Raw genomic sequence first — 11,539 nt, 5'->3', positions numbered from 1 at the left:
AGTCCTGTATCTCTTCAGGTCATTTGGTTTGTTTCTTTGGCTGGGCCATCTCTTCCTCTTTCCTAGTATGGCTTGTGATTATTTGCTGATGTTTAGCTATCTGAATATGTTGATGAATTTACTCTGATGGCCAAATTCTCTCTTCCATGTTTTTTTTTTCACAGCTCTTCTTTGTTATTTGTTTCAACTTACTCTATGTTCTTCAAATTACCCCATACTTACCTAGCAGGAAAATACAAAGATCATGAAGGTGGTTTTTCCCAGGGTGAGGTCTACCTATTGTACTCTGGATGTGCGATTTCTCTGAGTATGGGAAAATCTCCTGCCTAATTTGTGGTAGGGGGTGACTGCATTTGTGTTCTCCCATTTAAAAAAAAAATCACCCAGCTTAGGTTATCAAAATTGGACCAAGGGTTCACCAATGGGGTGTAGATTTTCTCCCAGTTGTTAGGATACATAGGAAACAGAGAGAAGTAGAAACTTTTTTTCTCATCCAATTTCCAGACATGTTGGCAGATGGCACTCAACATCACATATTTACATGGAAGTGTTTCAGTCTTGGCTTTCCTGTGTCTTGGTCTATCTAGAGCTGAGATTCTTATGGGGCTTTGATGGCCAAATTCATAAAAAGCCTCCCACCTCCCTGTCCATTTTGCCTTGAATGAGCTGAGAGGAAGGAAGAAATCTATTCCCGTCTCAGTCAGCTACAGTGAACCAGAGGTTTTACCCTAGCTTAATATCTTTGGGGTGGGGAGGGGAGCCAGCCCAAACACTTCAGGCATTTGGTAACTGGCATTTGTTGTTTTGGGTTCTTCCTTTCTCTGTCCCTTACCCTCCTGGCACTTGTGTAGCACTGTACTGTTTTGCTGACCCCCATAGCAGTTCCCTCAGATAGCTTTTGATACTTTCTCCCTTGTTTATGTGAGAGAATTGAGACTTGCCTGCCCAATCTAATACCATCTTTTCACAATTCTCTCTAACTGTAGTTTTCACTTCAATTTCCCTAATTGCTACTGATGTTGAGCAATATTTCATGTGTTTTTTTCTTCATTTTTATTTCTTCTTCGGACAATTGTCTTTTCAAATCTTTTGCCCATTTTTAAAATCCAGTAGTTTGTCTTTTTATTGTTGTGCTGTATGATGTCTATATATCATGGATATTATATCCTTATTTGATATGTGATTGCCAAATATTTTCTCCCATATACTTGCCTGCCTTTTCACCCTTTTGACAAAGTCCTTTGAGGTACAAAAGTGTTTAATTTTGAGAGGTCCCATTTATCTATATTTTCCTTTTTTGCTTTTGCTTTGCATGTAAGGTTTAAGAAGCCATCACCCACCACAAGATCTTGAAGCTCTTTCTCTATAACATTTTCTAGTATTTCTTATGGTTGTTCGTTTTATATTTAGGCCCTTGATACATTTTGAGTTAATTTTTGTATAAGGTGTGAGATATGGGTTGCATTTCTTTCTTTTGGATATGCTATTATTTTCCCAGCACCATTTGTTGAATAGATTCTTCCAGTCCAGCAGGGGTGACTTGATAGCCTCATCAAAAATCCCTTGACTGTAGCTGTGTGGGTCTATTTCTGAGGTCTTTATTCAGTTCCATTGGTCAATCTGCCTGTATTTATGCTGACACATACTTCTTTATGTCTCTTGAAGTACTACCTTGTGGATGTTTTCTTTCTTAAACATCACAAAATGCCTGAAAATAAAATCTGTAATTCAGCCAGTAAAATTCTTGAGCTGCTCTTTTTGCCAAGATTTGGTATAAAAGATGACATTGACATACATGATTTCTACTCCACATGAGTCAATGACTGGGAGAGTAGATGTCACTAATAATATTGTATAATGAATGAGTATATCATACTTTGATGTTAGAAAAGTAGATTTTTGTGAGCCCAATGGAGGCATCAGTGTTGGACTTGAATAATCAAGAAAATCTTCCAAATTATTAACATCTAAGCCAGGAATTGACTGATATTATTGCTAGATTTTTTTCTTTTTGAAAGTTTTAATTATTTGTGCTCCACACACTCCATTCATAACATACAATCCATGGCTCTTAGCATAATCACATAACTTTGCATTCATCAACACAGTGAATTTAGAACATTTTCATTACTTCAAAAAGAAGGCTACCATACTCTATATTTCTTCTATTAATGTTCTTTAGCATTGTTAAGGTGCATTTGTTACAGTTGATGAAAATATTACAACATTACTGTTAACTATAGTCAGAATTTGCATTATTCATATTGTTCCCCTATAACACCCTATTATTAGCACCTTGTATGAGTGGCATACATTTATTACAGTTCATTAAAGAACACTCTTATATTTGTATTATTGGTTACATTCATCAACCACAACTGGATTCACTATGTTATATAGTGCCAAGTTCATTCTCTAGTTTCCTAATGACACGAACAATCATAAACTTCCCCTTTCAACCACAATCATGCCCATATATGAACACTGTTAATGGCACTCACAATAATTTGCTACCATGATGTGTATCCATTTTAAAACCTTTACAGTCAACCTTATTAAAAAGTCTGCACACATTAAGTATCAGTTCCCCATTATCTATCCTCATTGTATCTCCTGGTAACTTATGCTCTAGATTTTAGCTCCATGAGTTTACTTATTAGTTTTTATTACTGAGGCCATAAAAGATTTGTCTTTTTGCATCTGACTCATTTCATTCAACATGATGTCCTCAAGATTCAGCCATGTTGTTACATACATCGGGACTTCATTGTTTCACCAGTGTCCCTTCCAGTCCTCTGGAAATCACCCACTTCAATCCTTCCAGTTCCTGCCCTTTTATATACACTTTCCCTAAATCATTTTGGTTGTCCCACTTGGGATTTCAAGAATTATCACTCCCTCAAGCCTGACTTTTAGATATTTCTCCTGTACATTTGGATATCATTCATGCAAATTAAAATCTATTTCATGAAGGAGTTAATAAGTTAAAAATGTATTCATCTGGAGTGACCAATGTCACCCATCCTCCAAGTCCAGCTCTGAAAATACCATTCATTAGAAATGAGCAGAAATACATAGATTATAATATTGTGCCTAGAGACACAATCCTTGTAGGACAAAGAGACTCAGAAAATATAGGATGGACTGGTGTTTGTCCATCTGATCTTTTAAGAAAATGCTTGCTGAAATCCTGTCCTATATTTATCGATATTGCTGCAACATACTTCTATTTATATATAAATATATATAAGTGTAAAAGCATTAATCACTTATAAACTGTAAATCTTCCCTTAAAACTTTGTTAATAATTAACTGCATTCAAAGGACAAAAATGTTAATGTGTCATAAATGATGTAAACACCCATTTTTACCTCATCTAGAAAAAGAAAAATATTTACATAGATTCTCTTAATTTATTGTCACAGTAATCCTGTTGTTTTTCTTAAACAATTTAACAAAGGCTGTGATGAGAAGTACACCAAACTTTAATAACATGATCAAATTATATGCCTAGAAGATTACACAGCTAGAATTTGAATGCTGCTCAGCCTGTGTGCCAAGCTTAAATTCCTGATATGTTATTCACCACACTTGGCTTTACTTGGACTGTCCCATCTCACATCACTCATCAGAGGCCACACCCTGTGGTCATGACCACCTCCCTTTTGGCTTGTTCACAGGAATCTCCTCATGCCTTCATGCCTCTCACCAAACATCAGCCTCTGACCTAGCTCTCTCCTCATTTTCACTGTCTAGTTTAATCCAATTATACATTTCAACATTACAAGTCCAACATTTAATTTCTTATGTCCCTCATACTAACTGCTACCTTTAGTGATCAAGACCCAAATACCTGCATTTTTGCATGATTGCCTCTGACACATCATGAGATTAGGATATTGTTCCTGGTATGAACACAAAGTCACTACCCTAGTGACATTCAAATATATCTGGCAAATCTAGTGTCTTGATAATTGAATTATTGCTTTGGTCTCAATAAATATATGAAGTCTTCTCCATGACTTTTGATCATGCTTATTCTAACCTAATGCCTCATTTTTAATAGATAGAATAACCTCCTAATAAACAGAAGGATCATCAATTTTCAAATTACCCTTTCATATCATAACATCTTCAAATATTCCTTGCAATCACTCATACTGGCTACACCTTCTCTCCTATTAAATTGAGAAGTCATGTTACCTCTGGCTGAGACCACTGTCTCCACTGAACTGTTCCTCTCCTGATGTTTTTTGCTAACTATAGCATTGAGGGGAAGGGAGGAATAGAAGATGGAACAGGGGGTATTTTGGGGGCAATGGAAGTGTTCTAAATGATCTTGCAATGATAGATACAGGCCATGTTAAATTTCACCAAATTTTGTAAAAGTGTATGATAAAAAATGTAAACCATAATGTAAACTATTGACCATGGTTAGTAGCTACGTTCATCAATTGTAAGAAATGTATCATCCACATGTAAAAAGATTAATATGGGAAGGGGGAAACAGGGAGGATGTGGGGTAAATGGGATCCACTGTATTTTTATGTGACATTACTGTGACCTAAAACTTCTTTGAAGACAAAATGAAAAAAAGTAAGACACTATGGGAACAAATGGAAGAAAATGTCAGTGTACATATAGGACAACAGATCTTACAGTGATGAAAGGGAAAATGTCAAAAAAAATTTTCTTAAATATTTTTCATTACTTTTTAAATCCCAATTTTTATCTTTTTTTTTTTTAATGTTCTGAACTTTATTTTTTATGTTTAAAACCATTATGGGAAGCGGACATGGCTCAACTGATAGAATGTCCACCTACCATATGGGAGGACCAGGATTCAAATCCAGGGTCTCCTGACCCATGTGGTGAGCTGGCCCACACACAGCACTGCCATGCACAAGAAGTGCTGTGCCACACAGGGTGTCCCCCATGTAGGGGAGCCCCATGCACAAGGAGTGCTCCTCACATTGAGATGCCCTGCACCTAATAGTGCAGCCTGCCCAGAAGTGGCACCACACAGAGAGCTGATGCAGCAAGATGATGCAACAAAAAGAGATGCAGATTCCTGGTGCTGCTGAGAATGCAAGAGGACGTAGAAGAACACACAGTGAATGGACACAGAATGCAGACATGGGGCGGGGGAGAAAGGTAGAGAAAAAATGAAATAAACAAATAAATAAATATAAATAAATAAATAAAATTATTATTATTTCATTTTCTTATTAATTTTATTTGGCTCCAGACATCGATGGCCAACCCAACATGCATGTGTTCCTTAAAGATTTTGAGGGCAGTACAATAGAGACCGCCGCACAAGGCTTTCAGCTTCTGGTCAATGTTAAATGTATTACTTAAGCCAAAATTGGTAAGCTTGATATTCTCAGCAGCATCCAAAAGCAGGTTTTCTCTTTTCAAGTCCCTGTGGGCAATAAACCTAGGTGGCAATTCTGCATAGCAGATACTGTTTGGTGAATATTCTCTTGGGCTTCTTGTTCTAACAGAGGGCCTTGGGCCATGAGGTAGCCAAAGAGTTCTCCTCTTCTGGCATACTCCACTCCTTGATGTTCTCAGTACCTTCAGACAAATGGATGATGTTTGGAGGTTTCAGGGCCTTCAATGTGCTCACCTCTCATGAGAGCATGCGGAGGCTGGTGGAGTTTTCAGTTTTCTGGATATTTTCATGGCTGTCTTGTGACCAGTGAGAAGGTGCCATGCTAATTTCACCATGGAAAAGCCACCCTTTCCAACAGTTCTGAGGAACCGATAGTTCCCAGTGAGGGTCTCCTCCTCAGCACACATGGCTAAATATAAAAATATAAAAATAAAACAAGTCTTCCCAAATTGATTTACAGATTCAATGCAATCCCAATCAAAATTCTAACAGCCTACTTGGCAGAAATGGAAAAGTAAATTATAAAATTTATTTCAAAGTATAAGGGGTCCTAAATAGCCAAAAAAACTTCATTAAGAACAAAAATGGTGGCTCTCACTTCCTGACTCTAAAGCATATTACAAAGCAACAGTGGTAAAAACAACATGGTACTGGCATAAAGACAGATGGATTGACCAATAGAATAAAATTGAGCATTCAGAAATAGACGCTCACATCTATGGTCAATTAATTTTTGACAAAGCTGCCAATGCCATCAAACTGGGTCAGAGCAGTCTCTTCAACAGATGGTGTTGGGAGAGCTGGACATCTATATCCAAAAGAATCAAGGACCCCTATCTCACACCTTATTTAAAAACTAACTAAAAATGGATCAAAGGCCTAAATATAAAAGGAAAAACCATAAAGCTCCTAGAAGACAATGTTGGAAAACATCTTCAAGACCTGGTGGTAGGCGGTGCATTCTTAAACCTTACACTGCAAACACGAGCAATGAAAGAAAATATGGATAAATGTGACCATCTCAAACTTAAAACACTTTTGTGATTCAAAGGACTTTGTCAAGAAGGTGAAAAGAAAGCCCACTCAATGGGAGAAAATATTTGAAACCATATATCTGATAAGTGTTTGAATTTCATTCTATATAAAGAGATCATACAACTCATTAAAAGAGCAAGCAATCCAACTTAAAAATGGGCAAAAGATTTAAATTGACATTTCTACAAAAGGAAATAAAATTGGACAAAAACACATGAAGAAAGCTCCATATCACTAGCTACTAGGGAAATGCAAATCAAAATGACAATGAGATATCATCTCACATCACATACAATTGCCATTACTAAAAAACAGAGAACAGTCTACAACTAGAAGCAGGAGGAGTGCATCCAGTACCCATGTGGAATCTAAGCCCTCACTTGACATAGGTGTGCAATGGACACAACCAATCTAATGTCCACAGAGAAAATGTGGAATGGGTGTGGGAACGGTAGCCATGGGGGCTGCTGGGTGTGGGGAACGGGAGGAAGAGATGAGATGTGGAGGCGTTTTCGGGACATGGAGTTGTCCTGGATAGTGCTTCACGGACAATTACGGGACACTGTAGATCCCCCCAGGGCCCACTGGATGGAACGTGAGAGAGTCTGGGCTATGATGTGGACCATTGACTATGGGGTGCAGTGATGCTCAGAGATGAACTTACCAGGTGCAATGGATGTGTCATGATGATGGGAGAGAGTGTAGCTGTGGGGGGAGTGGGGGGCGGGGGTGGTGGGGTTGAATGGGACCTCATATTTTTTTTAATGTAATAATGTAATAAATAATTTAAAAAATAATAATAAAAAAACAGAACAATAAGTGCTGGAGAAGATGTGGAGAATAAGGAACACTCCACTGTTGATGGGATTGTAAAATGATGCAGCCTCTGTGGAAGACAGTTTAGCAGTTCCTCAGAAAGCTAACTAGAGAACTACCATATGATCCAGCAATTCCTCTACTAGGAATATATCCAGAAGAACTGAAAACTGACATGAGCAGACATTAGCACAGAAATGTTCATAGCAGCATTATTCACAATTGCCAAAAGATGGAAACAACTCAATTATCCATCAAGCAATGAATGGATAAGCAAAATGTGGTATTATATATACATATGATAGAATACTATACTTCAGTAAAGAGAAATGAAATTGGGATACATACGATAACATAGATGAATCTCGAAGACATTATGCTAAGTGAAGCAAGCCAGAACAAAAGGATAACTATTGCATAGTCTAATTAACATGAACTAAATACCAAGAATAAACTCATGGATTTAAAACCTAGGGGATAGGTCATTAGGAAATAAGAGGAGGGCTGAGAAGGACTACTGATGCCTAACATATAGAGAAGTTTTAATTAGCAAAAATGTAAAAGTGTAGAAATGTATAGAGTTGATGGTAACACATTAGAGTGAGTAGCAGCTGGTTTATAAATGGGCTTGTGGCTGAAAAGTGTAGTCTAGGATGTAAATGTCAATTGAAAGAAAGCAAGAGAATGATCTAGAAACTAACACAGTGAACTCAGAGGTGGATGAACATTGTAGTTGATGGTTCAGATGGAAGAGTGTGCTTCTGTGACTAGAGTGGATGAACATCAATAGTGCAGGGCAGCGGGAATGTGGAGAAGCATGGGAAAAATACAATTGGTGTGACCTATGGACAGTGGTTAACAGCAATACTATAATATTCTTGCATCAATGCCAAAGGTATACTGTGTTGATAAAGGGAGGGTGGGGTGTGGACATGGGAAAAGTGTGCCAAATGCATACTATGGACCATGGTTCATGGTAATAGTCTGATGGTATTACCTCATAATCTGTAACAAATATTCCACTCCAGTGTGGTGTGTTGGTGAAGGTGTGTTAGTATGGGAATTATACAAATGTGCATGATTGTTTTATAAGTTCACAATCTCTGTAATAAAAATATACCATAAAAATAATAGGGTGCTTTTTGGGAAAAATACACCAAATGTAAAATATGGACTACAGTTAGTAATAATTTGATGATGCTTTTGCATAGTTTGTATCAAATGTTTCACAACAATGCAAGGTGTTGGTGGTGGGATGATGTATGGTACCCCTGTATGACGCTATGTATGTTTATTTTTGTAAGTTCACAACTTTTACTATATACTTGATGTTTATGTATATCCATGTGTGAATTATATGCTTCAATAAAAGAAAAATAAATATATACATAAAATTCATCCCCAAGATAGCAGCTTCAAACAATAAAGATGTATTATTTCACAAGTTTCTGTGGGCCAGGAATCCAGAAGTGGCCTTGCTGGCTGACTGGGGCTCAGGGTCTCTCAGGAAGCTGCAGTCAAGACCTCGGTTAGGCAGCCTCCATCTGGAGGCTTGACTGAGGCTGGAGAATCCCCGGGCAAGATCACTCACTGTCAGGGCTGTGGGCAGAAAGTTCCAGGTCCTTACTGCCTGTGGGAAGAGGCCTCAGTACCTTGCTACATGGGTCTCCTCATAGGGCTGCCTGAGTGTCCTCATGCCATGGCAGCTGGATTCCCCCAGAGTGAGTGACCTGGAAGAGCACAATGAGGAAGCCACAATGCCTTTTATGACTTAGCACTGGAAGGATGCACCATCACTTCTGTCATGTTCTGTTTATTAGAAGTGAGCCACTAGGGCAGCCTGTGCTCAGCAGGGGAGGAATTAAGCTCCACCTCTTGAAGGCAGGAGCATAACATAATTGGTGGACATAATTTTTAAACCAGTATATCCATGAATTCACTGCCACATTAAGACACTGAATGTATCCATTATTCAACAAAGTTATCTCATGCTCCTTTGTAATTGGCAAAGTGAAGAAGCCCATAAAAAGGAATGAGCCTTGAAAACATGTTGAATGAAATTTGAGGTGAGGCAGGCTGAAGTCTGGCTGGCAAGCATAGCCGCGCCCAGTGGGGGATATGCGCAGCCCACCACTCGGGTGTAGGGCGGCTGGAATGGGTGAACTGCCCTCAGCCATGGAACGGGCGCACTGCCCTGGGCCCCGCCCAGGCAACCGACACTGGCTTGCTGATAGCCAGCAGGAGCTGCCTACGCTCACATCCCCCCTCCCGCACTGTCAAGCCGCAGCACAAGCCGCACCATAAAAGGCAAGGAACTAGTCCCTACCAATCACTCCCAGTCCCGTTCCCCTTTCCCACCGGTGCCGCCCCTTCACCAACCTAGAATCTGCCTCTTCCCCCCACCAACTGCTCGCCACCGCCAATCCAATCCCCCTTTGGCCACAGCCAATCAGTCCCCTGCTCACTCCCCCATAACCCTATATAAACACATGTACTTCCCTTAATAAATTAGACCTGCGTGCTCACCTCATCTCCGTGGTGGTTTCTCCGCCGCGCGCCCTCTACGCCTGCGAGCCCCCGCAGGAGCCTAGGCCTCTCCTGCCCCATCGTCCACCGGACAGGACGTACCGACCACAACTGGCGCCCAACATGGGGCACTGCCCGCCGTGAACGGGTAAGGCCCTACTCCGCCTCGCTCCATAACTTGCCGGCCCCTCCCTGCCCATGAACCCTGCTCTTCTTTCCCTTTTCCCCGTCTTTCTCCTTCTCCCGATCATCCTCCTTGCCGTCCTTGCCATATTACACCACTACTGCCCCTCACTTTCGTGCTCGACCGCTCCAACCACCGTCTTTCTCTGCCTCCTTACCTCCCTTCTCATTGCCTTTGTCATCTCCGTTTTCCTTTACCGCTGAGTAGGGTGCCCCCTGCTCGCCGCCCTGTCCGAGACCCCCGGTAGCCGCCGCTACCCGATCGCCATGCTCACTAGGTAGGGCCCCAACCCTTCCGGCTCCCTAGGCCTAAAATGGGCGGTAGGCTGTCATCTCGCCAAGCGCCCCAAGTCCGTGCCCTTGCTGGACTCTTAGACACCCACAAGTGCAAAGTTTCAGTTCGCCGACTGCAAGTTTATTGGGACCTTCTCCTTCCTTTTAACCCTTGGCTCATGACTTGCCACCTTTGGGACCCCGGTACTTATGAACGCCTTATTGACTGGGTCACCAATGCCATGGAGCACAAAGGGAAGCGTTTTCCCCCCAGCCTTGTGCCTACGCTGATTACCATCCGCTCCTGCCTCCAGGGCTCTCGCCCCCCCCACGTCGCAGGTTCTGTCCTCTCAGTTGCGCGATAAGGAGGGAAAGGCATCTCCCTCTTGCCCCGGGTCTGGCTCCGACTCAGGCCAGGACTCCGACACGGAGTCTCTTGTCGAGCAGCTTAACAACACGCTCGACCTAGACCCTCCCAAGCAAACCAACCTTAAGCCCTGCCAAGATGGCGAACTTCCTCCTTCTTCCCCGCCAGAAAGGAGGAAGTCGTTTGAGGAGGAACCAGACCCGCCCCATAGGGCGGTGACCTCCCTCTACCCGCCCCTCCCTGTCCAGGGCGGAAGAGCAGCCTGGCCCTCTGACGCTACCAACGCGCATGCATCAGGTCGGCCATTTTATGAGCCCAAGCAGCCATTTTGTGACGCCTTTGGTGCGTGAGCACCTGGTCAGCCATCTTGTGAGTCTGAGTGGCCATTTTGTGCCCCGGCTGGCCCTGCGCCCGCATCCGCTTGGGCGCCCCCCCACAGACCCCTGGGCTGGTCCTCCGCCCAATCCCTGGGCGCCAATGACGGCCCTCCCTCAGCGCCCCGCTACCATGAGCACCAGCCCTTTCACTCCCACCCCAGCACAGGCGCCCCCGCCGGCCGGTGGCGCTCCCCCGAGCACCCTACCCCCTCCCATCTCCTGCTTCCCCATGAATGTCACTCCCTCCCTGCAGCGCCCACTCCCCTGGTATCCCCACGACCCAGAGGACATTAGACGCCTTAGAAAGGCAGTCAAGGAAGACGGGTTGGGGAGCCCATATGCCATGCAGATGTTGGAAGAGATTTCCACAAACCTCTGCATCCCTTATGACTGGACCTCCTTGGCTCAGGGTATCCTCACCCCCAGCCAGTTTATAGATTGGAGAGCCCACTTTCATGCTGAGGCAGAAAAACAAATTGCAACCAACGCCGCAACCGGCGTACAGATCTCGGCAGACGCCTTCACCGGCTCTGGCCAATTCGGCAACCATGTAGTCTACCAGCG

The 11,539-nt window shown here is 42.4% G+C and overlaps 1 pseudogene; it reads left to right on the top strand.

Moving 5' to 3' along the window:
- Positions 1-214: 214 nt before the first annotated feature.
- On the top strand, positions 215-368 carry LOC111761840 (U1 spliceosomal RNA; annotated as a pseudogene).
- Positions 369-11,539: the final 11,171 nt, after the last annotated feature.

This window comes from Dasypus novemcinctus, chromosome 21 (genome assembly GCF_030445035.2).
Source record: "Dasypus novemcinctus isolate mDasNov1 chromosome 21, mDasNov1.1.hap2, whole genome shotgun sequence".
NCBI lineage: Eukaryota > Metazoa > Chordata > Mammalia > Cingulata > Dasypodidae > Dasypus > Dasypus novemcinctus.
This window is presented reverse-complemented; position numbering and strand designations above follow the sequence as displayed.